Source organism: Miniopterus natalensis, chromosome 18 (genome assembly GCF_054644295.1).
Source record: "Miniopterus natalensis isolate mMinNat1 chromosome 18, mMinNat1.hap1, whole genome shotgun sequence".
Lineage (NCBI taxonomy): Eukaryota > Metazoa > Chordata > Mammalia > Chiroptera > Miniopteridae > Miniopterus > Miniopterus natalensis.
The window spans coordinates 25,525,650-25,552,661 of NC_142098.1; the positions used below are offsets into that span (position 1 = coordinate 25,525,650).

The 27,012-nt window shown below is 49.7% G+C and overlaps 1 protein-coding gene and 1 long non-coding RNA gene across 6 annotated transcripts in view; one reads left to right on the forward strand and one right to left on the reverse strand.

The window, feature by feature from the left end:
- ZFHX3 (zinc finger homeobox 3) overlaps nucleotides 1-27,012 on the reverse strand; it is a 263,161-nt gene that overhangs the window by 219,985 nt on the left and 16,164 nt on the right. For 2 of the 5 annotated variants that reach the window (XR_015716044.1, XM_087827464.1), the window contains exon 1: nucleotides 18,512-18,681. The exons of 1 other annotated variant lie outside the window; for it this stretch is intronic. The gene's annotated coding sequence lies outside the window, so the exon portion shown is untranslated. Of the gene's footprint in view, nucleotides 1-7,850; nucleotides 7,981-18,511; nucleotides 18,682-27,012 lie in introns of those variants that run through there. 2 more of the 5 variants (XM_087827468.1, XM_087827465.1) reach the window with 2 other exon arrangements.
- Nucleotides 20,196-22,405, forward strand: LOC107527920 (uncharacterized). The gene is made up of 2 exons (XR_001602325.2): nucleotides 20,196-21,638; nucleotides 22,257-22,405. It is a non-coding gene; the product is annotated as an uncharacterized LOC107527920 (long non-coding RNA).

Here is a 27,012-nt window from a genome sequence, read left to right on the forward strand (position 1 = left end):
TCTCTACCCCAGTGATTCTTAACTGGAGGGCCACTCTGCCTCCCCAGCAGAGTGCGGGCAATTCCTGGAGACTTTTTTTTATTGTCACATGGGGGGGGTGCTACTAGCCTCCAGCGGAGACGATCTAGTGCACACGATGCTGCTAAATGTCCCACGGTGCACAAGACAACCATCTCCTCTAACAGAATTATCAGGCCCACGTGTCAACAGCGCCCAGAAAAACCAGGAAGGGACTAGATGTGAGGCCCGAGAAGGCATACTTTTAACACTTGGATTTCCAGGGGGCGGCTGGCTGGAAGGGGCATCGCTTTGCAAAATGGCTTCTCTGCAGGTCTCAGCGCTGGTAACAAGTTTTAGTGGGAGAAACAATGTGGGTCAATAAAAATAACAAAAAATGTTAAAACTATATTCAGTTTCTCACCAGACTGAGGACTGAGTGTCCATGGTTGATAGGTCTGGACAGGTCTGTTTTTCAAGCTATTTGGGGGGGGGGGGGGGGGGAGAAGGACAGGGTTTAAAGCTTGAAGCAAGTGAGCCAGAAACCCCTGTACACAAAGTGACGCTTCTCAGGGAGGACTCCAACTGGGCAGCCACCGGCCGGCCCGGTGCCCCACCCCTGACCACACAGGTTCCTGTGACGGGTGACAGCGCAGCAGCGGGGGAACTGTGATTGGGCCTGCAGGGGCAGGAAGGGAACAGGGCGACGGCCGGAGGAGGCAAAGACAGGAAGAGCACCGAGATGAATGGTTACAGCCCCTTTCTCGGGGCCTGGCTGGGAAGCACTGCAGGAAGGGGGGGCGGGGAGGGCCCATGATAATTAACTCAGCAAGTTGATAGTATTTGCATATAAATGCCTCCACAAATCACTACAAACAAGCCAGGACAAGTCAGGCCTATTAGCATATACAAGCCAGCCTGGGAAGGCCTCTCTAGGTGGGTCATTGAGGGGGCTGCTCACTTAGAAGGCCGCCTGCCAGCTGAAGGGGGGGGGTGGGTGGGAGGGGGACACATGAGGGGAGGGCTGGGGAGGACGGTGACACTGTCTAATTTCAGACTCTTTCACTTCTGAACTCAGTTGCAGGATGTCAAAAGGAACTGGCTTTCTTCCCAGCCTGTAAGGGAAGAGCCGAAGGAACGCTGGACCTTTTGGTTTCTTTCTCCCAGGGTGTTGGAAAACAAAAGGTAGCTGAGGCCATCGGCAGCCACAAAAGAAATACAGAAGGAAAGGAAATGGGGATGGAAGCAGCCTTTGTTAAGACGCTACTCAATATGCTAGCTATAAGCAGGCAAAGCCTACTTTTCCATTTAATTCCCACTATAAATGTGAGGTGTGTATTACGCCCATTTTACAGATGAAGGAAGTTAAGGCTCAGAGGTCCAATGACTGGTCCACAGTCACACAGCTAGGCCGGAGTAGAGCTGGGCCTCAAGCCTAGGACCCCAGCAGACGGCTTCAGGCTCAAGCAGAGTGAAGGGCAGAAGCCGGTTTCCCAAAGAGCAGGCTCATTTCATTCAGCTCTGCTTCTGGCAGGAAACTGAGTGCGAACCACAGGGCCCCCGTTTCAAGGGCTGATTCATAAGCGGCACTGTGATCCTGAACAGGACCCTACCCTGTTTCATTTTGTAATTATCTCACTCTTTCAACCAATGAGGAGGGCTGTACCTCCCTCCAGTTAGACACTTGGGAATCTGCACCAGGGTTTCCTCTTCCAGCCAGTTGCTCCACTGTCTGGACAACTGTTACAGATTCCCCAGCAAGGGCAGAATAAATTAACAGTCCTTTCCCAAGAGGTGTAAAAGTTCTGTTTTCCCCAAAGATACCTCTGTCTGGGTATCACGCCTACTGAGGGAAAAGCCTGCTTCACTCCTCCACTTGGAAAAAGCGGGGGGGCCCCTATTATTTCGCGTCTGCCATGCTCTCCCTGGAACTACATTTTAGAAGCCAGCCAGGTAGCACATGTTCAAATTGTCAGGTGCACAGACTGACAGTCTTCAATGGCCGGGTGAAAAAGCGATACCATTCGAGTTGCTTTCACAGTGACATCAACCTCCTAACACACACTGAATCCGGGGAGTCTTCCTTAAGTGTCCGAAAGTTGACTTGACGCTTCAGCAACAATGCAGATGATCCAGGGAGAAATATGGAGGGAGCTGTTACAAGAAAAGCGAAAGCCACTCCCCCTACTAGCCAAATGGACATTAAGAACCAAGGCCCTGAGCCAAAGAGCATTTTAAAAAGCAGGGCCTGAAGTGGTGGAAGAGGCTTGCATTGTTTCTTGAGCAGTTAAGAAAAATTGTTTTTAAAAAGTCACAAAAATACAGAGGGAAAAGCTGCTGAAGAGGAGAAAAAAGGCCCACACGTGTTCTTTAGCATATTTTCACTGGGCAAAGATGTCAGGAAAAAAAAAAAAAGTTGTCCAAAATAGGCCACTAAGAGACCAGAAGTGAGAGAAGCAAGTAAGTTCATGTCTACACATGCGTACTTTTTAATAGACTTACAATTTAAACTCTTTTGAAAAGAGCTTTTTATACACAGATGGGAAACTTCCATATTTGAACAGGCACTTATATGACTTTTGGGCGGGGGGGGAGGGGGCTGCAGGGCTGAAATCAAATATCGAATTAAGCCCCTTCGTCTTTTCACTCAGCTAATCTGACTCCAGCCTCTCCACTAAGGAGATTCAAGTGAGAAGACAGACAGCTGCCTGTGAACTGGGATTTTAATACTGAAATGCAGAACCCACGGCAGAGATGTGCACAGGCACAGTCCTCATTCATATTCTAGTTCAGCCCACAGACTCAGGAGAATCTTTCTCCAGGCACGTTCCTGGATAAAAGTGGGCACCACCAAGACCAAGAAACCAAGAAGCGCACAAAACTGCTCTTTAGCTCACCCCCAAGGCCCCCAAGTAATTCAGCCCTTCTTACCACACTGCCCCCGATCAGTCTACAAGACCCCTTCATGCTGAACCATCCAAGCACTCAGTCTCAGCCCTTCTCTTTAGGTAACAACCCCCCCAACACACACACACACACACACACACACACACACACACACACAGAGAGAGAGGGGGAGGGGGGAGGGAGGGGTGAGAAGCAGTCACCAATCGTCTCCAGAAGCACAGGAGCAGGGGGAAGTCTCACTCCCAGATCAAAGGTCTGTGGATGAAATCACTTTCAGGACAGTGCGTGAAATCGGCAGCAGATGAAAATTCCACCGTCTTTTTCACAGAGTCCAATGGAGCCAGTTTTCCCAGTTCAGAGTCTTCCTACAGACGACTAAAGATATTCCATAAACGCCCAACTGTTGCTCCAAGAGACCCACTTAAAATTAAAGACGAGATAATCATTTGAGAAAGCCTTTAAGGCCATTATGTGATTAGCAGAATGGAAGGGGGAAGGATCGGGTGCTTCCCCATCTTCGCAAGGAGCTGGCTGCCAAGGGGGTTCCATGGTTAGTCCCAAACCAGCAGCAGCAGCAGAAGCAGCCAGAAGGGACAAGCACGGGAGCAGAGCACAGGTTCTGCCCACCCTACCCCTTCCATGGAAGCCTTAGACCAACTGCAGGGAGGCAAGGGGAGGAAAAAATCTCAGAGGTGGCACACAATTCAAAGAAAGAGCAGCTGAGCCACCTTAGACCCTTCCTCCCCTCACTCCACTCCCCCAGGACACAGGAGGCCTGCTAAGGCCTCTCTGGAGGGGTGCACATCAAAACCCCCATGCATTAATCCTCATGTTGACAAGACTGCATGGTGACCCTCCCTTGGGATGAGAGAAGGGCTCACCCAAATGGCAGATTAAGCCCAGGCGTTTTGCTAAGAGGCCCTGCCTGTCTGGGGTTAAAACCAACAAAATAGAAGTTTTGCTCTGAAATGGAGCTAAATTTGCCACCTAGCAAATTTTCTACGTCTCTTACCTCATTTTTATTCACACCCTTACCCCTGCAAAAGCAAGAAACTCTGGGAATTAAAGGTGAAAGAAGGGGAGAAACATCTAAGGGGTGGGGGGAACCACCTTTAAAAGTAACGAGAAGCCAAGACACCTTCCTTGGGCAAAGAACTCTTTAGAAACGCACCCATCAGGGCTTGGACCGCTCAAAGCCTTGTCCTCAGCATCTTGCCCGCTGCCCCAAAGAATGAAAAGCAGAAGAAAACACTCAAGTTGTCTCTGTGCTTCTGAAGCTTTGGCACAACACTGTTGTCAATTCCCCCGTTTCCACATCCATATAGAAGTCATTTACCACATTAGTAGGAAAAAAGCCCTCTAACATCTGACTGTCACTTCACACATGTTCAAAGAGAACGGTCTGGCAGCCAACTTTAAATCATACAGAAAAGAAATCTGACAGTTGTTGATTTTGTAGTTTTCCCCCTCAATCTGGATTTTGAGAGTGGCTTGCCAGTGAGCCAAGACTGTTGCTCGGGTCACTCCCTCGGGTCAGTCTGACCCAATCTTAGCTTCTGTGTGTGTTTCTCAATCTGAGCAGCCTAAGGACTCCAGACACTGTGCTCTGGACAGAACAGGCACCTTTTAACATTTGATTGAGATCAGCTCCTGCAAAGGAAATCCCTTGACTAGATTCTAGTAAACCTGGGTCCTCCTTTCTCCTTGACCATAGTTTATAACCCAGGCAGAGGCGGGTGATTCTGAGCTGTGATTTCTGACAATCACCATTACAATCAGATTCTCATACCAGAGCATGTGCAGACCCCTATGAAGTTCACTGTAATGGAATCTGCCTTCCTGTTGTGTCTTCACGGTAACGCCCCATCCTGGTTAATTACACCAGCCTTGGGGACCAGAGTAGGCCAACAGGCCCCAGAACTACAGAAATAGGCCAGGCTAAGAGCAAGCAACCATTTTAATAACAAGTGAAAGTATAAACCACAGCACATGCTGCACTGCTTGAGGTTACTGATGCTGGACGTCAGGTGCATTATCCCTGCAATACTAGCAAGTGTGAGATGGAGCTTGCAAGTTTCTCCAGGCAGAATCTCGGTTGTCTCCCCTACAAGACAAGGCCAAGCCCTTGATGTTAAGAAGGTAGCTAGTTACTCTCAATAGTGGGTATAGAGACAACTCACTTTCTTCCCCTTCAAATAATTCCCTCTAATTTCCTACATTTTTATAAAATGCCACTTGGTCACTTAAATATTTACTTTTTAAAATAAAACTGTTGCAATTCTGCAAAAAAAAATAATTTCTTAGGTGAGGGTCTGTTTTGGATCCTTTTATTTCTCATACTACTACTTAAGAAGAAATTAAAAATAAAAATCCCCAGTAGCACACAGTGACAATAAGGACATGCTCCCTGCACACCACTCAAGACCAGAACTGAAGGAACTGAGCTAAATTATCACCAGCCCCAGATAATATCTTGCTAGTATTTATTCTAATGAACTAACAACCTCTGGGTCACCCAAGGTGAGCCAGGCCTGTCCTGGAAGTGTCTAGTAATCATCATTTAATAATAATGAAAACTGAAATCTCGCTTATTTTAGCTCCTTGCCACTGGGCAGTCCAACTGGCACCAAGTTTACAGGGCAGTTAAATCCATTCCAAATCCTTTCCGAAAGCATCAAGAAGGAAGGCATTTCACTGTCCTGCTGGGAGGAGCCAAACTGAGGCCCGCTGAGAGCACTGTTTTAGTTGGGTCCTTTCCACCCAGCCTGAGTATTCATTTGTGCAAATAAAAGACGGAAGGGAAGAAACCAAAATTAAAGTTTCAGGTGGTTGGGGAAGCAGCTCAGATTTTTTTTTTAATTTTGGAAGAGTGGGCAAGGGTTTCTCAATAGTTGCCCGTCAATCAAAACTGTTTTCAGGAGCACTGGAAAACAGCAGTTCTGTCCCAGAGAAAGTGCAGCCATTTCAAAAGAGAGCTGGGAAAAGGGAGGTGACCCATGTCATAAAGACAGTAGGTCTTCAAGCCACTTAATTCCTTGTGATTCCAAAAGGACTGTTTTTAAAGTGTAAAAGTGCTTGCTTCTGCATCTGCCCCATGTTGTTAAATAACACTTGTGTAATTAAATAAAAGAGCAAAGTGTGACCCTAGCCCATTCTGAGAGGCACTTACACGCTCCCTGAAAACATGCTGGAAACGAAATGAAATGCAGACAATCTCCTTAGTCCTGTAATTTAAGGAAGGAAGGGAGGAAAAGTTTCTCTTGGCCTTCACAGCCACACACCCTCTGAAGGGGGGGGGCACTTTGGGGTCTCTACAAAGTACACTGAACACAAATACAGGTGTGCAAACATCCAGGTATGTACCTCTCTCCAATGACCCCATTCTTGAAACCCTTAAATTATTCAGAATTGCGGTCTCCTGACTTCCCTCACACCCCACCTCTGCTCTCTAATTGCTTTTCGTGTTTGGGTTGGGTAACGAAAAGGATTTCAGAATCTCAGGCCGCTGGTGGCAGTTCTGATAACAAGGAACAGGCCCACGCTCCTGGCCTCGGCCTCTCACGATCAGGTTACCTTGGAAGGTGTATGTTTTCCTCTCAAATGCAATCTCGGCCCCAGCACTCAGGCTTCCCTCTCCAGCCCAGCCTACTGGAACTCGTGATTTTCAGGGTTTCCCCTTGAAAACTATCCAGAAACCACAGCCATTAAAAGAACATGAAGGTTTGACACCTCCTGAATTTAGGAATGAGGGGGACTCCAGGGGCCAACTCTACAAACTCGCACCTGCTGCTTGATGGCAAAGAAACGAAGTTCCCAGGCTAGAGTGAGTTTTAAATTATACTCTATTTATTTAGTGACTTGTCTCCAAAGATCTCAAAGCATGGGATGGAACAAGATGACGTGTGACTTTCTCGCTATCTACCTACAAGGTTTAAGTGAGTTTTCCTTGCTTTGCGCCTTGATATACTCCACCCAGCAGGCCCAGTGTGCGGGAGAGGCCTTCTCCCTGTGCTCAAGTGTGCCCTCTCCGAGGTTATCTGTCAGTGGCTTTTAGAGTCTTCTTCAAGGCCAGTGAAGTGACACAAATAGAGGATGGGGGAAAGGTGACCCTTCTGGATTCACCTACTCTTGGGTTTCATTTAAGTCGGTTTGTAGACCGTGTGCCATGTGGCAGGCAATGCACTCAGACTACCCCAGGCACGAGCTGTGGTCTCTGTCCTCCGGGCGTTTACCCATCACTATAGCTCATGTATGTCTAAAGCAGACAGAATCATTTTCCAGAAAGTTCTTTTCCCTCTAAGTGTACAATGATTACTTTTTTTTTTTTTTTTCTTGCTACTGACCTAACTTGGGCATTCCTCCTGCTCCTTTAACAGGACAAACATCTCAGCTTTCCCTCTCTCACCCCCATCCCTGCGGAAGTGAAAGCTGCTCTGGTTTTTCCAGAGTGAGAACAAACTAAGATTAGAGGGTGGTCAAGGGGATCTGCAAACGTGCCTTCCAGCTCCCCAACTCTGATTCTCCCTTTAATGCTCCACAACAAGCGCATTTTTCACATTGTTTTGAACTGACCAGTGACTTCTCTTGGGCTGAAAAAGGGGGGCATTTTTAGGCAGAGGAACCCAAACTTCAAAATGACACCAGCACCGCAAGTATTCAGAAGGCGGGAACTAATCCAAAAGCAAAATAAGTAAGGAGGGAGGGGAGAAAAGATGGAAGGGAGGGAAGGAGGAAGGGCTTTACTCGGCGGTGCCCAGCAGCATTGCGAGGCTCTCGCCCCAGGTAGGTTCCAATTGGACCTAGTAGTTCAAGTGCATCCAGCCGGCCCTTCCCCCACGCGCCCCAAGAGAATGGGAAGTTCAGCCAAGACTCACAGCACCTGCCCGCGGCTCCAGGCCGGCTGCGCGACCCGGGCGGGCGGCGGCGGGGGAGGCGGCTCCACTCACCTGGCACACAAAGGGAGCTCCGCGCACCTCCGGCGGGAGGAGGCACTTGCAGGTCCGAGGGCCGGGGCGTGCGCGACAACGGGGAATTCCAGCGGCACCAGAGCCCCAAACTTACCCACCCCAGGCGGCATTCTCCCCACCTCCCGCTGCCCCCGGGGCTCCGAGGTGGCTCTGCCTAGGTGCAGGGGGGCCGCAGGCAGGGGAGGGGGGCTCATGGTGGCGGCCGGGGCTGGCGGTCGCCCCTCCCCAGGAGGGAGGATCCCCGGGCGCTCGGCCGGGATTCACCCAAGGGGCGCGCGGCTCGCGTCCCCGTCCCCGGCCTGCCCTCCGCCGGCTCGGCCGCCCTCCTGGAATCGCTTTATGTAAATGAAGCTCCGCTCGCAGTTTGCGGCGCTCACCGCCCCGGGAAGGGGGGCGGGCGGGGCGGGGGGCCTTCGGGGATCCACATTACACAGCAACAAAGCGGAAGGTTAATTTGAAACTCACAGCCCCGCCGCCCGCCGCCGCTCTGCTCCCCGGGCAAAGCCTGACATCTACAGTCGTGCCGGGCGCAGGCCGGGTGCTCAGCGGTGGCGGCGGCCGCGCCCGCGGGGACACGGGGGACACACGCCGGCGCGCGCGAGGCCGAGCACTGGGCCGCGCTCCGGGCACGGGCCTCCGGGCTGGCCGCGCTGCGCGCCTGGGGACGCGAGCCCCGGAGCCGCTCGGCCCGAGCCTCCCCCCAACCCGCCCGGTGGGAACAAAGCCCGGGGCTCCCCAGGCGCTGACCCCTCGCTCCTCAAAAGTCAGGAGCCGGCCTAGAAGCCGGCGAGAAGAAAGGGACGCGCCCTTGGCCAAAGAAAGGAGCCTGGGGTCTTGGACCCGGAGCCATCGGTCTCTGGGCCCCATCCACGTCACGGCCAGGCCACTCCAGCATGGGGACACTAGCCAATGTGGACAGGAATTTATTTGAAACACACACCCATCCTATTAACTGCTTTACAGAGCACTTCTGTTTCTCAGCTGCAGAAAACTTACAAAAACATCCCCCGCTCCCCCCTTCCAGAGTTTAAGGACAAGAGTTTTTAATGAGAGAGAAAAGAAAAAGAGGGGAAGACGTGAAGAGGGGTCTCAGTTTGCAATTATGTCTCTTGCACAAGACTCGCCTTATAAAGCCACAGAGGTTCGGGTCGGGCACAGATGATGTCCTTCATAGGGAGACTCTACGGGAGGGGGTCAAGTTTCCAGGCGGCCACCCCAGTTGGTCAAAGCAATTGCTGGACACGTTTATATCTCCCCAGGTTCGCCTTTTCCATTCTGCTGGGCCAAGGGGGCACCACAGAAATCCCACCGGAAGTCCCCTGTCCTCCCTGCCAGAATCCCGAGCTCAGCCTGAATTGAGTCCGGATTCTCTGGGCACAGAAAGGCACCTGCTTTTACCCTTTCCGACAGCCACCCACCCAGGCTGGCCCCACAGCCCGGAGAGTCCTTTCCGACTGCACAATAATGAACCATGCAAGTGTTAGAAATATAATAAGCTCATGAGGCGAGGAGCTGTATGTATGGAATCGCATTAGCATTACGCACACGTGGATGCAGGAGGAAAAGGGGTGCCTGGCTGATGAAAGCTATCATGTCACCATGTAGAAGGCATTTTACACAATATAATTTGGGTTCAAATTAATGTAAATATCTAACTTGTTCGAGACAGATGACCCCCCTTTCCGTGTTAGTCCAGAAACGAGACTCCAAACAAATTTTTTTTTCAGCTAGGGCCCTGGGAGAAAAGATTGCCTCTAGGGAATCATGTCCGATTAGGGACAAAGGAAAGCACAAGCCAAATTCTGTCACACATGAGAGAGTAAGGGGGGTAACGGGGGGGGGGGGAGTGAAGAGCAAAAAAGGAAAGTGGAGGATGATTTCATAAACCAGAGCATGATCACCGCAGAGCTGTTTCCAGACCGCCTGACTTCAGGCCCAAGAACAGGTGGTGTTTTCAAAACACACTATTATTTATATTAGCCACGTGAGTTGAGAACACCTTAAAGAAAACCAATTAATAATTTAATTGAAAAAGTGACTATGAATAATACATGAAGATGATGCTAGCAATAATGCAAGCAATGCGGCACACACCACACAGAGATGTCCCTGGAAATCTCAGGAAAATGAGGGCTCCAGGCCCCACTCCTTACCTGGAAGCAGCAACCCATGGCCCCTCAGATAAATGAAAGACAATGAGAAAGCATTTATGCTCCCAGAAAAATATAATTTTGCTGCTTTGTTTTAACTTTTATTAACAGGGGCCAACCTTGTAATCTGGTGACATCATCAACCTGTGGGCCTACATTTAAATATCTTCAATAAAATAAAAACTGGACAGCCCAAAGAACCTGCTATAAAATACTCTGGAAGGCTGAGGAGGTGCTGGGAACAAGGTCCTGAGGGGATCTGTCCTGATGCTGCCAGCGTCCCAAGAAGCAGACACTATAACCCACTTCCTGCACCTCGGAGGCCTGACAAATAGAACTACGCGTGACCCAAGGTCCCTTTCCTTTATCTTAATCTGGCACCAGCTACATACATGGTGAGGCCTGGTCAAGCTTGCCTTTGTTACAGGCAAAAACTGAACAGGTAATCCACAGGCAGGTACTCTATGGTCTCCTCCATTATGAATACAAAGGACTGCAGAAAAGCTGGAGTGTTACCTCTACTAAAACTTATTTTCATCATTAACAAAAATAATACCTTTTCAGAGGGAATTTGCAACTTTTACACTTACAAACGGAATCAACAGTTTCTCTGAAATGCATGTTGCACATTCTGTCCTGGAAGGCCCTGGCTCTTCTGAGGGCAGCTGCCTGCCGATCAGCCCACGGCCTACACAGCAGGGACAGCCCACACTCTCGCCGCCCTGTCCTGAACGCTGTTGACAAATAAACCCACTCTCAGAGAAGGCAATTCCTCCCTTCCAGTTCTCCATAACTAGTCTCATCTCATCTGGAAAGCGTAATTGGCAACAGCCGAAAGGATAAATATTTAAAACTAAATCAGGGAATGCTAACCCCTTCCCTACTCCTCCCCTTACTCTCTCCCCGAGCCAGAGGCCAGCCCCCCTAACGCTTAGCTGGCTGGTAAATTACAATGATCCCAACCGAGCTAACTGGCTTGTCTCTCCACATACACACTCCCTCTCCAATGCTGTATCCTTTCGCTTCAGCAAAGGTAAATATGATCTCTGGGCTGAGACACAGTGAATGTCAGCATTCTGACTTCACACTAAACCCGGGCTCTATTTTCACAGCACAACTGGGTTTAGGCGGATTTGTGTATTCTTCCAGATCCTTCTATTTTTATTAAATTATATATACACATTGATTTTAAAACTAGTGCTTAAATAACCTTGAGGCTTTAACAAAGAAAAAAGCTGGGGGAGGGGGACAAGTCCCTGAAATAAACATGGGAACATTTGGAGCTGAATGCCCCGATATCACCCATCATTTCTAGGCAGTTATATTTAGGGGCCTGGTACCCTAAATTTTGGGTGGCCAGGCCCTCCTGGGTATGGGACAGAATGCAGGCTCTCCTCAGAACCCACACTCCCCCTCCATAACCTTCGAAGGCTGCTGTGCCAAGGCCTACACACAGATGTTTTGATTCACATTTCTCTGATACAAACCTCAAGGCCTCCATCTATCGCTACAATGCTAATTCCATAGATTAATTTTTACCCCCAAGTCGTAGGTGGAACATTATCTAGCTTACTTACCCACCCCTCCCTAGCTCAGACTCTAAATCTGTCAGTGACACACATAAGAAACTCACAAATGAGGAACCATTTTTTTAAAAGCTGTGACTGGAAAGAGCTTTTCCAAATTAATTTTAAGTTACAAAGCCCAAGTTTTAAGAAAAGCAAAAATAAAGACCTTGTCTTAAACTAGCTTTAAAACATTAGGTAAAGAGCTTTCTCTCTTTCTTTTTTTTTTTTTTTAAACTAAAATATTATTTCTGAAAGGGCAAAGAGAATTTGCCATGCAAGACTTTTATACCCAAGGGGATTCTTACATTTGTGTTTCTAAACCTTGAAATTGAGAATTTTAATGAAAAGGCAGACAGATGCTTAAGGACAGCATCGCAATCAGGGTCCATACATTACAGGAGAGGGACTCTTTGTTTGGGGCCAGGGGAAGGAGGTGGATTCCATCCCCACTGTCTGACACATCCCTGTGCACTGGGCCTGACACCACTGAATTCTTGGAGGGGAAGCAGGTTGGAGGCAGAAGAAAGGAAAAAGGAAACAGGAGAGGAAAGAAAAGGGGGAGGGGATATGGCCTCTTTATATAAATCTTGTTTTTTTAAAAAAAATCTCAACACAGCATCAATTCCACAGTATGTGCCAACAATTCCCCTACACATGCATTAAAACAATCAATTAAACGATCTACCAGGAACACGATAACCAGGATCAGATTTTTTTTTTTTTTAAATGAAGAATTTCATTGGGGTTTGCAATTCTTTCCCATCAAGCGACCACTTCTTGGGGCAGGATTCTAAGAGATAAACAAAAGATGACCCTTTTCACATTCCCCCCCAAATGATTCTGGAGTCCCATTTTCTTATCTTTTTTATCGTAGTTGCATTTCTGTGTGAAATCTGTGCTAATCTGCCTTAGGAGCTCCGAGCTGAAATTTCACATATCCTCCAAGTCAGCCAGTGTTTTAGAATTTGGATTTCTATTGAGGCTGCTCCAATCGCCAGTGAGGCCTACGGTAAAATGTGCTTCATGCTGTTCCGTTTGTCTCTCTGCAGACAAATAGAAACTGTGAAATTTAAAGAATGGATGGAAAAAAAAATCTAAAACAAAGAGGTTAAAAAAATAGGACAAATGTTTTTGCTTTTGTGTCTCCCTGGAGCAATTGTTTGGGGGAGTCTGCATTGACAATAACCATGAGAAGGCCATCTAAAGGCGATGCGCGCACAAGGGGACTCCTTGCCTGCTCCCTTTGGTCTGGGAGAGAAAGCACCTTAGCTCCATTCTCCAGGAACAAAAGGCCAGGGCCACGCAAGGGGGGAGAGGTTACTGGGGCTTTCACATGGAGCCAAGTGTCAATGCAGGTTCATTTTTCACCCGTCTTAGTTGGAAAGCAGCTCAGTGAACTTCCTAATGACTGCTTTTCCCTCTCTCCCTATTATTTCTAAACCTGAAAGAACAAAACAATAATTTTTTTTTTTTTAACCTAAAACCCCTCATCCTATTAGAGGAAAGCCTTGAGGGCCTACGGTCAGTTTTTCCTCCTTCCTTTCCCCACCCTACTTTTTATTTTTGGAGGAGGGGGGATTCCCATTGTAGATCACATGGAAATAAGAAACACTGGACATGGAGGTCATTTTTAGTAACACCAGAGCTGCCTTTATGTCTGCAAAAAGGCAGAGAGCTGGGGGGGGGGGGGGGGGGAGAAAAACAACAACCCTGAACAGGGATGGAAGGTGATGGTGGGGATGCTGTGGGCAAGGCCTGGAAACATTTTCTTTTTTTCACAGCATGAAGTTGCTAATGCCAGCTTCAGATACGCAACTGAATCAAAGTCATCCTAACAAGGTGGGTGTTTTTTCTTGGGGGGGGGGGGCGGTGTGCATGGAAAAGTGGACAAAAACCAATGTATTAAAGACATAGACAAGGTGTGGGGGGGAGGCGGGCTGCTTCAGAGAAAGGAAGCTGGGATGAATCATGGCATGCCACGAAAATACCAGGGCAAGTGGATGTCCGAGTGTTTAACCAGATTCGAAGCTGGAAACATCTTCCCCAGCAGGCAAACCCTAGGACGAGGCAGTGACGTGCAACTCTCAGCCTGTGAACCCAGACCTGGCGGCTTAGGAGTGTGTCCCCTCCTTCCCCAGGCAGCCACGGGCTCTGGCTGGAAAGCGAGGTGGGGGTAGGGATGAGAGAGGGCCCAGCGAAGCACAATAAACTACTCAAATATGGACGGAAATGACATCAGCAAAGTGAAGGACCTGTTTATTGCAGATCAAAACAAAACAAACTTCCAAACCTTTTGTGTACACACGATAACTCTATAAAAAGCCCTCCTAAAATGTCACCAGGGTCAACACATCAGCATCCCAAGAAAACAGATTAACAGTTACCATGGTGGGGAGGGGGGAGGAAGGGGGATCAAGGGAAGAAGACGGGAGGGGATATAAAACCAGAAGGGGCCAGAAACCCAGCTGACTATTCCCCCCCTCTGCTGATCCTTAATATTTATTGGTGTTTATAATCTAAAAGCCATGCTCTGTGTTTCACTTAATACAAGGCCAGACAGTGCTGTCTAATGAGGCAGCATTACAATCAGCTTGTAATACTGAATTTTTAATGCTGCCAAGGATTCTGTTACATAATAATATGAAAAACAGAAGCTGAAAGTGGGCTCGCGGTGACAGGACACTAGAGGTTCCAGGCAGGCAAGCGCCACAAGCCTGCCTTCCCCTCCCTCTGCCTCCCCCGCCTCCCGATTTGCAATCAGCCTTCCATCCCCGTACAGGAGGTCAGTATGGAAACCAAGAGAATTTCTTAGGAAATCCACTTTACTATTCTACTCTCTGATCCAAAGTTATATTTCCTGAGTTTGAATTCTAGCTCATCTGGGGTTACAGGTCTGAAATGAACATTTTATTTTTTATTTTCTTGGTGAGGGGGCTAAAGAGACAAGGAATACAGGAGAGGGGAAATAGCTTATTTTAAGCAAACCGAACCATTTGGGAGAAAAAAATCACAGAGGGGCAAAAGAACTAAGCTGCTGGGGGTGGGGAGGGTTGAAGTATGCTGACTATATTCACAGCTGCTGCACTCAGTTTACATTGGTGTGATTTAAAAACATATATATAGCCGTCGTTGCTCCTCTCTGTAATACCCCAAGACTGTAAATCTATAACCACTGCAATGATTTAGTGATTAAAAACATGATAACATATTGTGTAACTGCAAACCACAGAACCCCTGCCAACTCTCCTCTAAGATAAAGGGGGGAAAATACAGAAAATGTGTTGCTCGCAGCGATCTTCCTAAACCCAAAAGATTTTAATAAAAGAACCTATATAGTTCGACAAATCAGAAAAGGGTGAGTGAATTGTATGTGAAGCCAGCAAAGGGAGGGGGGGGGAAGAGGCAGCTTTATGTGGGATTCTTTTCCTTGTACTAACAAATTACGACCTAAACATGCCTTTTCTTTTCTCTCTCTCTCTCCTTTTTAATAGTTTGTTGTAACTGGACTAACTGGTCTTGTGTGCTGTCTTGCATATTCAAAGCTGCTTTGTAATCGGATCTGGAGACCCAACCTTATTTGCCTGAACTCAATAGGGGTTTTTTCCTCCCTCTCCTCCCTTGTTTTGTTTTGGATTTGGTATTGTGGGGTTTCTGTTCTTGCTGGGAGCAGACATCTACACAGGCAGAGGCTCTGGTGCCTTTAAACTACCCAGCAAACACCTGAGGGGGGGAGGCACAATTTGTAACATGGCAGGAGGAGCCTAAAATATACACAAAAAAATAAAATCAAAGCAGCTGTAGGGGTTTTGGCCTCTGAGCAGCTGACCTGACCCCAATTCTGTATATTCTTTTATTTCCCCATCACAGGATTCCTGCACCTTGGGTCAGATTCGAACTCAATGTGACCCTGAGGAGGCCATCGCCAAGCCCTGGAAAGCTCCATATTTAATGGGGGAGGTATGGGGGGAGTGTAAGTGCATATGCATTCAGACTCCCCCAGTGTAGACACCCACACAGCGTGCGCGCACACACATGCGCGTGCCCACACACACACACACACACACAGAGATCAGGACTGCCAGACCATAAGGCCAACTCCCGCTCAGCTTTCTCAGTATACTACCCGAAACCTGAACTCTCATTGCAAGGGGCCCCCCAAATCTTCATGTCTACAACTCTACCCATAAACACATGCATGCACAGACAAACACTCCTCCAGAGACTTTATATGTTTAAAAAGTCCACAGATCTACGTTGCCTCCTCTCTGGACCTGAGCAGGGCAGTTTATTCAGAGAAATCAATAGGAAAGAGCATTTGCAAATATTTATATAAGCCCTGTGCGTTTCAGCATTAAGTAATTAAAAACTAAAACTCCGGGAGGGGGAAGAGAGGAGACACACAGACAGAGGAAGGCTGCTGGCCTAAGAGTGGGTTTTCCTGCCCACACTTCATCTCCCCAAACCACAGTCCTTTCAAAACTGACTTCGTGTACACTTTTTATGAAATCCTGTTCGTGCACCATTTGCTCGACTATTTTAAAATCATCTCCAAATATGGATTCACCTACCACCAAGCTTTCAAGCCTGACTATAAGTGTCTGTATTCTCTCATTCTCTCTCTCTCTCCCTCCATCTCTCTCTCCCTCTCTATACACACACACACGCAGCAATCCTTACTTTTGACATTGCTTCAATCCGGGGTAGTACTCTCTCGTATTCGTCTCTCTAAATTACTTGCACCAGTTAAAGATATCAAACATTAGAAGATTTGGAGAGTCCCGGAAGTGGTAATTCAATAAGCAAATTCCCATCCCTAACCCCCCCAATACTTTCTACTTCTTTCGACCTATAGGATACCTACACGTTGGGGGTTCAATACCTGAAACCCCCACATATAAACAGATTTGCCAAAAAAAAAAAAAAATGTACAGTAAAATGGAGTTTTTTAACGGGCCACTTAAAGAACAGACTTCCCCTATATTGTTGTGGAAGGATGGGCAGTAATATCTGCTTGTACTGCCTCTAAATCTGCTCTCAGAAGCCGAGCAAGGCTCTGGAGCACCCACGCTGCAGATATTGTAGAAATTTACAGTAAATGTAGGTACACGATTGCAGCACGCTGCCCTATCGATTATGCAGATTGTGATCAATCTTCTCCCCTCTCCCAGTTTCCAAGCCTATCTCCGAAGACCTCCAAATAAGTTGGTCTGTAACTGGCCATTCTCCCAAAGTAGGGAGGAAAAAAGTAATTTTTTTAAAAAACACAATAAATCCTCAAGTGTTCCCAGTGAAAGGATCTGGGTCTCTTTTTAATTCCAAAGTGAATTTATGTTCTGTAATTTGCATTACAGCCGAGCGATCACCGTATGTCATGTTCTTTAAAGGTACTTAACAAACCCCCTTTTAAAAGTCTGGAGAAATGGAGGCCAAGAAAAGGTAGTCAGCCTCCTTCTCCCATATAGTCCTTAGATCAAGTTTCAATAATTGAGACCAATAAAAATTGTCATATTTACTCTACTTCAAAGCAACAAGGGGTAGAAGAGTGGGTGATTTTTGAAAGCACTTGTAATCAAAGAATTGGCCACAGTCGAAGGAATTGTACAACATTTTCAAAAGTCAGATTCTAAGCAACAGATTAATTTGCAAAGTAAAATGTATTTTTAAATTTTAATAGCTCCACAGAGCCTACGAGTCCTGAGTCCATACACAATTTAAACACACTGCATAAAATACACTTAGACCTAGTCCCCAAAAGATATGCAAAAAGATGTACAGCGACGTACATGAAAATTAATAAAGCAAAATTCAGGAACACGGGTTCCGCATCTAATGGGAAAAATAACACAGAAAAGAAGAGTTGAGCAGGACGAGGGGCGAGAGTGGGGAACGGAACGTAAACAATCCCAGGTTCTCGAGAGAGAGAAAAAAAAAAAAGAGAGAAAGAAAGAAAAAGAAGAGAGAAAGAAAAGGAATCCTCCTATGCGTCTCCACTCAGCTGGCCGGAGAGAGGCCGGCCGGGCTCGGGCTCGGCGTGGCCGGCGGCGCAGCCCCGAGCCCCCGGGAGCCCCTAGTGTCCAGGGCAGAGTCCCCTCCGGACGCTCGCGGCGCTGCCAGCGGGGCAGGGCGGACAGCGCGCAGGTAGAGGGTCGGGCGGCCGCCGCGCCCCCTCGCCCCCTCTCGGACCCGGCGCCCACGTCCCCGGCAGCCGGAGCCCTGGCGGGGAAGGCGCCCGGCCGGCCGGCGGCGGCGGCGGCGAGAGCGGCGGCCTCCGCGACTGCTCCCGGCCGGGTGCGCGCCCCGCGCGGCGGCTCAGCCCGGGGCCCCAGCGCCTCTCGGGGTGGGGCAAAGTTGGGGGCCGGGGGCGGCGGGGGCGGGGGCGCTCGGCAACCGCGGACCCCCCCCCCCCCCGCCGGCCGCCGCCTTTGTCTCGGCGCCCGGACCCCGGCCGCCCTCCCGCCCTCGGCCCCGCGCCCCGGCCGGCCCTGCCCGGCGGCGCCTCCAAACTCGCGGCGCGGGCCTCGCCCCGGGCGCCTCCACCCTCCCGGGGGTCGCCGGCGGCCGGCGGCGGCGGCGCGGGGGCCGGGGAGGAGGGGGCGGCCCGGGCTCGGCGGCGGCGGCGGCGGCGGCGGCGGCGGGAGGAGGAGGAAGAAGAAGAGAAAGAGAAAGTTTGGCGCAGGGGGAAGGAGAGCGGGACGCAGAGCGAGCAGGGCGCGGGCGCGGGGAGCGCGGGCGGCGGCGGCCGGGCGCGGGAGCCGGGAGGGGGCAGGACGAGCCCCATGCAAAGCAGCCCGGGCGCCCCGAGGAGCCCCGCGTCCGGGCGGTGTCGGCGGGAGGAGGAGGAGGAGCAGGCGGCGGCGGCGGCGGCGGCGGCGGCGGCGGGAAAAAAAAAAAAAAAAAAAAAGAGGGAAAAGTTGCCACTTACGCGGTTGCTTCTCCGGCGGCGGCGGCTGCAGCGGCGCTGCTGGCGGCAGCGGCGGCGGCGGGAGCTGGCGGCGCTTTTAATCCCGAAAAGAGGCGCTCGGGCCGCGGAGCCCATCAAGGCAGCAGCGGCGGCTGGCGGGGGTCGGCGGCGGCGGAGGACGCGCTGCTGGCGGCGGCGGCGGCGGCGGCGGAGCTGGAGCGCGCTCGGCGGAGCCCGGGGCGGGAGGCGGCCGCAGCCGGGGAGCCGGAGCCGCCGCCGCCGCTGCCGCCGAGCAGCATGGTTGGCGGGGAGTTTACAGCCCCCGGAGCGGGCAGGGGCCACGGAGGAGAAGCGGCGGCGGCGGCGGCAGCGGCTCTAGGCTGTAATTGGGATGCAAAGCAGGCGGCGGCGGCGGCGGCTGCGGCCGGGAGGAGGAGGAGGAGGAGGCGGCGGCGGCGGCGGCTGCAGCGGTCGGAGGGGACGCGCTGGAAGTGGGAGCTGATGAGTGAAAAGAAAAAAAAGTCTTTGGATCTTTATTCTGCTAATTAGTTTCCTGCAAAAAATGGCTGTGATTAATTCAGTGCGCATGTGCTTCATTACCCAGGCACGACGGGAAGGGCTAATTAGCCACCTTCTGGATCAATAAGATTCAGCAAAAAAGAAAAGGGGGAGGTGGAGGGAGGCAGAGGGGAGGAAGGGAGGAAAAAAAAAAAAAACCAGGGGAAAGTGATGAACAGGGCGAGGAGAGCAGGAAGAGAGGATGGGAGAAGAGCCCAGGAAGAGGGAGAGAGGCACCAAAAGTTTATGCATGTATTAAAAACACACACACAGGACACACACACACACACACACACACACTCGGAGAAGTGAAATGCAGAGAAGCAACAATAGGAACCTGGCTAAGACTTTTTTTTTTTTAAGATTTTTTTCCTCCTTTTTTTTCTTTCTCTTTTCTTTCTTGTTTTCCTTTTTCCCTTTTTCTTTCTTTCTTTTCTTTCTTTTTTTTCTTTTTGGCCAAGGCAGCAATGTTTAAATTAAGTAGGAAGAGAGCATCTTCAAAGAGAGGGCTGGGGGGGGGGGGGAGGCAATAATGGAATGGGACAGCTTAAAGCAAAGATTTAAGTGAAAGAGCCGAGAAGCAGCAGAGACTTAGAATAGAGACCACTTTAAATTGCAAATCTGAGGTTTCTTTTAAAAGGAGGAAAATTACCTCCCCTCAAATCGGAGAACAAATAAAATATGGAGGAAACTTTAACACGTACCATCGACTAGACAAAAATATATATAATAGGTTAATTTTGTCTTCTGAAATAAGACGAAATCAATCTTCTCTGGTTCTTTAGGGGGCGAGGGGGAGTGATGATTAGAAAAAAATAAAAGGGAAAGTGAATCAGAATTGAAAAGGGGGGTCACTCAAAGACAAGAAAAGGAAAAGTTGCACTTGGAAACAAGTCCAACTTTCTACCTTTCTGGACTTAAAAGTAAAATCAGTTTTCTCGTGTAAAACCTGGAAAGCAGATGTTTTCAAAACACAGGAAGCTATTTTGCCATCAAAAGCAGGGATGTAATAAAGGCAGTGAAAAATAATTTCAGACTAAATTCGTAAGGAAGAAAGCCAATATATTTAAAGAGCGAGGAAAGGTCTAGAGTGGAGAAAAGGGGGAAATTACATACCCCTTCCCTAATGCCAAAAAAAAAAAAAAAAAAGTCTTATAGCTACCTCCAAGAGTTTGGAGCAGTCTGGAAGCCAAAGGGCTTGAAATGAGAGGATGGGTTTCAGATAAAGACTAGGAGCAGTACATCCCTCCAGAGCCCAAAGGAGATCCCTGGAATCAAAGGCAGCAGCCAGGGACCCTGCTACTGTACCGATTCCCAGTACATCAAAGCCATCACTTAGGCGGGTGTACGGTACCTCCAAAAAGCAAGCAAACAAACGCAGGGAGAACAGAGCCTCTCTCCCTCTCCTCTCTCTCTCTCTTTCTCTCTCTCTCTTCTCCTCCCCTCCTTTCAAATCCTAGCTTTAGCTTTACTGCTACTGCAGATTTTTTTTTTTTTTTAATGACAAGAGTGTGTATGTAAGTTCTAAATATGAACTAGTTACCCTTGAAATCACAATATCTTGGAATAAAATAAAATGCAATTTGCACTTCAGGTGATCTGCAAACAGATGTGGCAACCACATTTATGTTTTTGAAGGCATTTTTGGTGCGCCCTGTAACATCAGGTAGAGAGAGCGCGTGCACTAAAACTTATTTTTCCTAGAGGAAAAAAAAAAAAAATTTTTTTTTTTTGCCTCAGCCTAAATGGCTTATTTATTTTAGGAGAAATTTGGACATTCATCGTGAAATCTGTTTGATCAGAAAGGAATCCTTCATTTTGAGAGATTTTTCCAATGCTCTTAAGAGCGTGCAGCTTCTTAGTCAAGACTAGGGGGAGAAAACCGCTTTAGGATTTTGCAGGGTTACCTCATCTAATCCTTCTGAATTCACTCTGGGAATAATGCTGTTTTATTTAGGGGGGGGGAGAAAAGAAAATACATTTAGAAAAATCGGGGGGTTTCCTCTCTATGAGCCAAATCTGGATCGCCATTCAAACTTTTCCTGGCTGCTTTTCCATGCGGGACAGTTGATCAATAAAGCCAAGTCCAGCCTAGCTTGCTACAGGTTTCACCAGTCAGTGCTTGTAAAACCTTTGTCATTTTCTAAAAATAAAAAAGCTAAAAGTTATTGTAGAAGAAGGGGCTTTTTTTTTTTTTTTGTCCCCTGCACAATGTGTCTTTTGTGAGGTTAATGCCATTCTGGGCTCTCGATAGCCCTGGACAATGGGAACTCTCCAGGAGCCTGCAGAGACTCTGGCTTTTTTCTTTCTTGATTTTTTTTTTTTTTTTTTTTTTTTAAGGAAAGGATGAAACATTCCTACAGTCCAAACACAACTTCTACTTTGATTAAATAAATATTTATCTTTATTGTAGCCATTGTATATTTTTACCTTCAGTTTGTCCAGTTTCTGATTATTATTTTAAAATTTTCATTGGCAACAGTTAATCTTTTTTTTTTTTTTTCCCTTTCAGTCCCAAGTGCAGGTCAGTGTAAAATGTAGCTGACTGAAGGAAGACTGGTAAATTCTGAATTTTTCCATAACACGTCAGGTAAGGAAAATTGTTCAGACCCTCAGGAGTGTGTTTGCTTCCTGTTTATCTGTCTTCACAAATCTGCATAAATCTGTTTATTGTTTAAGGTGTAGTAGAATTAAATTTCTCCTTGTAGATCTTGAGAACTCACTGAAATGCTATGTGCTTAATTTCTTTTAAAAATGTGGACAGTACTAGAAGCGAAGTTGTAGCTTGTCTCTTACACAGAATGGTGCGGAGGAAGTCAGTATCTCTCCTGGTGCAGGCTATTTGGGGGAAATTCTGGATATAAATGTATTTCATGTTGCAATATAGAAAAATGTCAGCTTAATCTGGTAAATACTTATGCTAATTTGACTGAGTGAATTGTTATAAGGAGGAGAGGTACCAAGCTTGTATGATTGAATTATGCTTAGGCGATAATCCAGCATCTATATAGATTATTTTATGTACAAAATAAAAAAGAAAACAAAAACAAAGCCCAAGAAATTCAAAATCTAAATCCTTCATTCAGTTCCCAAGAGGGTAGAAAATTTTAGACCAATGTGTTTTGAAGATATCTACAGTAGGGGCAGAAAGTGGAATGTAGGCTAAATATTGCATTGATGTGTATCTCTCTCTGCCTCCTGCTCAAAGGAATGGATACATACATATATAAACACAAGGATATATGCGTAACTGGATACATATACATCTGAATGACTTTGGATGTCTTTACGTGTGTGTGTGAATCCGTATGTGCACACAAATATACAAGGCGTACCTAAATGCAGGTACAGTACAGAGCTCTGTTTTCTCTCTTCTCTCTCTCTCTCTCTCTCTTCCTCTCTCTCTCTCTCTCTCGCTGGGGCTTTTTTGTTTCCAAATCTGTTTGAAGTTACTTTTTTGCAAATATAACATGGAAGTGTTGGTTTAATGATGAAGATGTGGATGTTGAATTGGAGTAAGAACCTGCTCCCCTGCGATTCTCAGAATCTGGGGTTGCAATGTGAGCAGCTATTATTTGGTCCAAGGTGCGCTGGGCCAGCCTTAAGGGGAAGGGGAGGAGAAGAGGGTCTTAGGAGATCTTACTTCCAAAGAGCCTAGCTCCTAGGCCCTGGGTTTTCTTCCTGCTGGGGGCTGGGGGGGGGGGACACAAAAACAAAAAAGGGAAGAGAAAGAAAAAAGGAAACCCCGTGTGGAGCCTGGGGTGGTTGAAAGGACGCCTCTCGGTACAACTCGAGAGCTGGATCCGAGAGAAGGGTGGCGGGGTGAAGAATTGCGGATCCCCTTTTAAATGTGTATTGTTATTCTGAGCCCATTGTATGTACGTGTCGCTGCCCTTTCATTTGCCAAGACAACGTATGGATTCCATAAATGCAGACATGCCGGAGCGCATCTGTCTGGCTGGTTAACACGATCCAAACATCCCTCTTCGTTCCGCTAACTCCGGCTCTTCCTCGGGCTCCCCCGCAGCGCGCCCGGCTGCCCGGCCCGCGCCCCAGGCTCGCAGCGCCCCGCAGGCTCGCCCTTCTGTGGTCTCCTCCTGGGGACCCGGGTGCCGCTCCGAGGAGGCCGCCCGCTCGTGGCGCCGGGGTCAGAGGCGCCGCTGCCGCCGGCCCCTGGGCGCGCGCGCGGGGACGAAAGGGTTAAGCTGTCCGAGCCCGGGGAAGCGGCTGCGCTCATCCTGGAGTGAGGTTCAGTCACCAGCAGCTGTGATTTAGGGGTCAAGTCCTAGATCACCTTTCTCCTGCCTCTGGAAATGGTAGAAGATGAGGTGGGGAGGGAGAAACTGGAGAGAGAGGCAGCCAGGCGCGGCACTTGGCGCTCCATCCGTCCGTTCCCTCCCCCACCCCCCCAGTCCACCTCCTGACCCCCAGGCAAATCGAACAGTTCCCCTTTCTCCTTGGGGTACGGGTGAGGTTATTCTGAACGCCCAGAATTGCTCCATCCGCAGCTCTATCCTACGGTTAAACCGCTGTGCCCCGAGCCTCAATCACAAAGTTTGCTCTTAATGCGCCAGAGGACGAGCAGCTGGGGCTGGGTAAAAATTTGCGAAAAATAGGGGTGCCCTCGACGGGATGGGGGAATTTAGATGTCAGTGCCAGCTCCTCACACTCTGGTCATGCTCCTCACAGTCCTGAGCGGGTGTACACAGTGGTGTCCATTGCATGCAGCTTTTTGCTTTGTGCCCACGTTTTTCGGTCAAAAGCGCCCTCTCCCCACACCCCCCACCTACAACCCAGGCAGCCTGGAGAATACTTTTGTCAAAATATTTTTCACGCCTGAAAGATAACCAAAAACCAAATTCAGATTTGTTTCTGAGGCGGTTCACTGGAAAAGAGCAAAGCGCCTGGAGTCCTCTTTTGTGTTGGCGCTGTGCGCCCGCACCAGGTTGTAGGGCTCAGTGCCCAGGTGGTGCTCTGAAGACTGTAGGGGCCCCTGCATGGTGCCCACAAAGGGGCTGCCATTGAGAAAGAGCTTCCCGAATTCACCTCCCCACAAGGCTGCACTTTAGAACAGAGACAGCTCTTTTGGAAAGTTACTCCAAGAAAAAGGAGTTTTTGGTGAGGTAAGAACTGGCTCTAAATGACAGAGAGAAAGGGGAACTAGATCCCTGGGGGACAGGAGACAGGTGGGGGGTGCTGAGGGAGACAGGGAATGGAGAAGGTCCATGTACAAGGCGTGTAGGGCTCAGCCCAGGGAGACTCTAGGATGCGTTCCCCAGACGCTCCTTCCAGCTGCCAGAGTGAGGGCGAATCACCCTGATTTCAGCTTCTGCTTACAGGGCCAAAAGCGAACCAGCTGGTCCAGAAGGCAGCTGAGGTCTGTCTTCCGAGCCCTGCCGCCCCCTAACCCCACCAGAGCCTCCAAACCGCGCAAATCAAGCCAAATTGGCCGCTCGAATCTAGAGAGGTTTCATCCCTGGGGCAAGGGGGAGGGAACAAGACTTTTTTTTTTTTTTTCCTTTTGAACTCCCAATTCAAAAGAGACCACGACCTACTCTTCAGTGCCATCCCAGTGCAAGGACTGTGGGTATGTCTCATTCTTTCACCACCACCCCCCCTTCTCAGAAGTAAAACCTTTAAAGAATTAGCTCCAAACTTGGAGCGCCTGGGTCCTTGAAAGGGTTCCAAATGATAAAGCTTGCCCTTCGTTTCAAACACGTGGCGCATTGTGAAAATGCGGGGCAATTAGTCAGTTCCAGGGTCTGAGCCAGATGCCCAGGTTCCTCCGCTCCTTCGCGGTGGAAATCTGAAATCCAATCTTGGGGCAGGAGGCGCCTTGGAGCTGGTGGCTCTTCTGGGCTCCGCGCCGCCCTGCACCACGGACAAGCGCTGGGCTTCCCTTTGGTGACCTGGTACCAGAAGTTTGCGCTACATCTAAAGCCCAGGGCGGGCGGAGAAGAGCCGGGACTAACCTCAACTCATGGCAACAAAGTTAACAACTTGAGGGCAAGAGACCCTGGGGTCCGGCTGGTTCGCGCAGGGATTTCCAAGGGCTGAACTTGAGGGGAACGATCGACTTCCGAACTTGCCAGCCAGAGGCAGAAAAAGGGGATCCCTTAGAGGCACGGGCGGTGGGGCTGCGAGCGGGCAACTGAGACCTGGTGCCCGTTTCCCCAGAGCCCGCCAGGGCCGTCTGGGGAGCCCGTGGGTGCCCGCGGTAGCACGTGCGCTGTTGACACGCAGCCACGCGGGCGGGCGCCGGTGGAGGGGTGCGCGGCTGAGCGGTCCCCGGGCGCCCGCATTCCTTATTTAACAGCCAGGGAATTGAATGCCTTATACCCCCCCCCTTTTTTATATTTTTCTTCTTTTTGGCTGAGAAATGTAAAAAGGGACCTATATCGTGTATATATGCTGAAGAAACATGTGCATTTTATTCCTTGAGAAACACCTAGCGCCATAATATTTCTGATTTAAGGGGCGAGGGAAATCTTTGAAGTGAAGGAAATCAGTGGGGGACGAACTATCTTTCCCTGATTTTTTGTGCTACTCCTCAAAGCCAGTAATGGGATTTAAAATGAGAGATTCCCAGTCCCCAGCCTCCCTCCCACTCCATTTCGCTCTCTTCGCCCCAGAAAACATCTGCGGTAACCAAGTGCACGTCTAAGGGGCTGGTTTAAAGAGAAACAAGGTTTGGGGCGTGCGTCAACTTCCTCTTTTCTTTTTCAAATGAAGCTGGGGAAAAAAAAAAATTCAAAAAAAAAAAATTCCAAGGACAATTTAAGCACCAAACGACATCGAACAGATATTTTTTCCAAAGCAGAAATTTTCTAATTCGTTTGTTTCCCGTTCTTAGAAATAGAGAAACAGGCAAACCCGATCTTCCTGCACGAGGATGGCACGAAATCTGGGGCCAGCGTCTGGCTAAGGCCGGCGGGCGGGCGCAGGGTGCGGCCCGCAGGCTCCAAGGAGCCGAGTGCGCAGCAGGCCCAGGGCGTGTTGGGCTGGGGCGCCCAGGAGCTGCGCTCCCCGCCGGGTGTCCTGGGCACCCAGACTCCACTAAGGCAGCGAGCAGGACAGTGGCCCCCTGTGGGCACAGCTCACCCCCCCCTGTTTAATTCCGGGGCGCAGCAGGGCAGCAGGGACAATCGACGCCAGTTTTCTTCGCCCAGGCACAGGGCGTGCCCTTTTCGCGGCTGCTCTCCTGCCCCCAGGGCTGGGCGTTTTTAAGACCAGGCGCTGTTCCCTCTTCCCCCAAGATCCATAACCTCAGGGATCCGGCTGTTTCCCGAGACACTGACCACAGTTTATTGAGCCAGGGCGCGAGTCCCTAATACCTGGCACACCCAGCCCCACGGCAGGAAACCTTTACTGTCCTGCCGGCTCGGGGCTCCCTGGAGGAGCCCTTGGCGAGGCCAGCTCGGGAACTGAAGCCCGCGCAGAGCCGCTGCCCCGGGACCCGGGCGCCCCTCACAGGTGCGCGCAAGGCACGGCCGGTGGCTCCTCGGCCCGGCGTGGAAATGGCCCCTGGCGGAGGAGTTTTATCACCCGCTGCGCCCTTGCCGGGCGCCCCCCAAGGAAAACCGCCAGGACCCGGGCCTGGCTCCAGCAGCCGCTTGGGAAGATTGGGCGACGCCGCGGGCGCACCTTGCGTCGGCCCAGGCCCCGCGGCTGCCTCTCGCTCACTGTTCACTCTCCACCCCGCGCACTCGGGGTTCGATTCCCTCTCCACCGCCCTCACCGGGTTCCCAGTTTCTTCGGGACACAGGTGCTCCGACCTCGCCCTGCGGGTCGTCAAGGCGGGGGCGCATTTTGGACCAGTAGGGGCACTTGGGGGCCCTGAACCCAACTGCGAGAGGACACGGGGCGGGCTTCTCAGGCGCCGCTCTGGGACCAGAGGCGGTTCTGTACCCAGGCAGCCCCCAGAGAGCTGGGAGTGGAGAACCCCCCCCCCCCCGCTCCTGCTC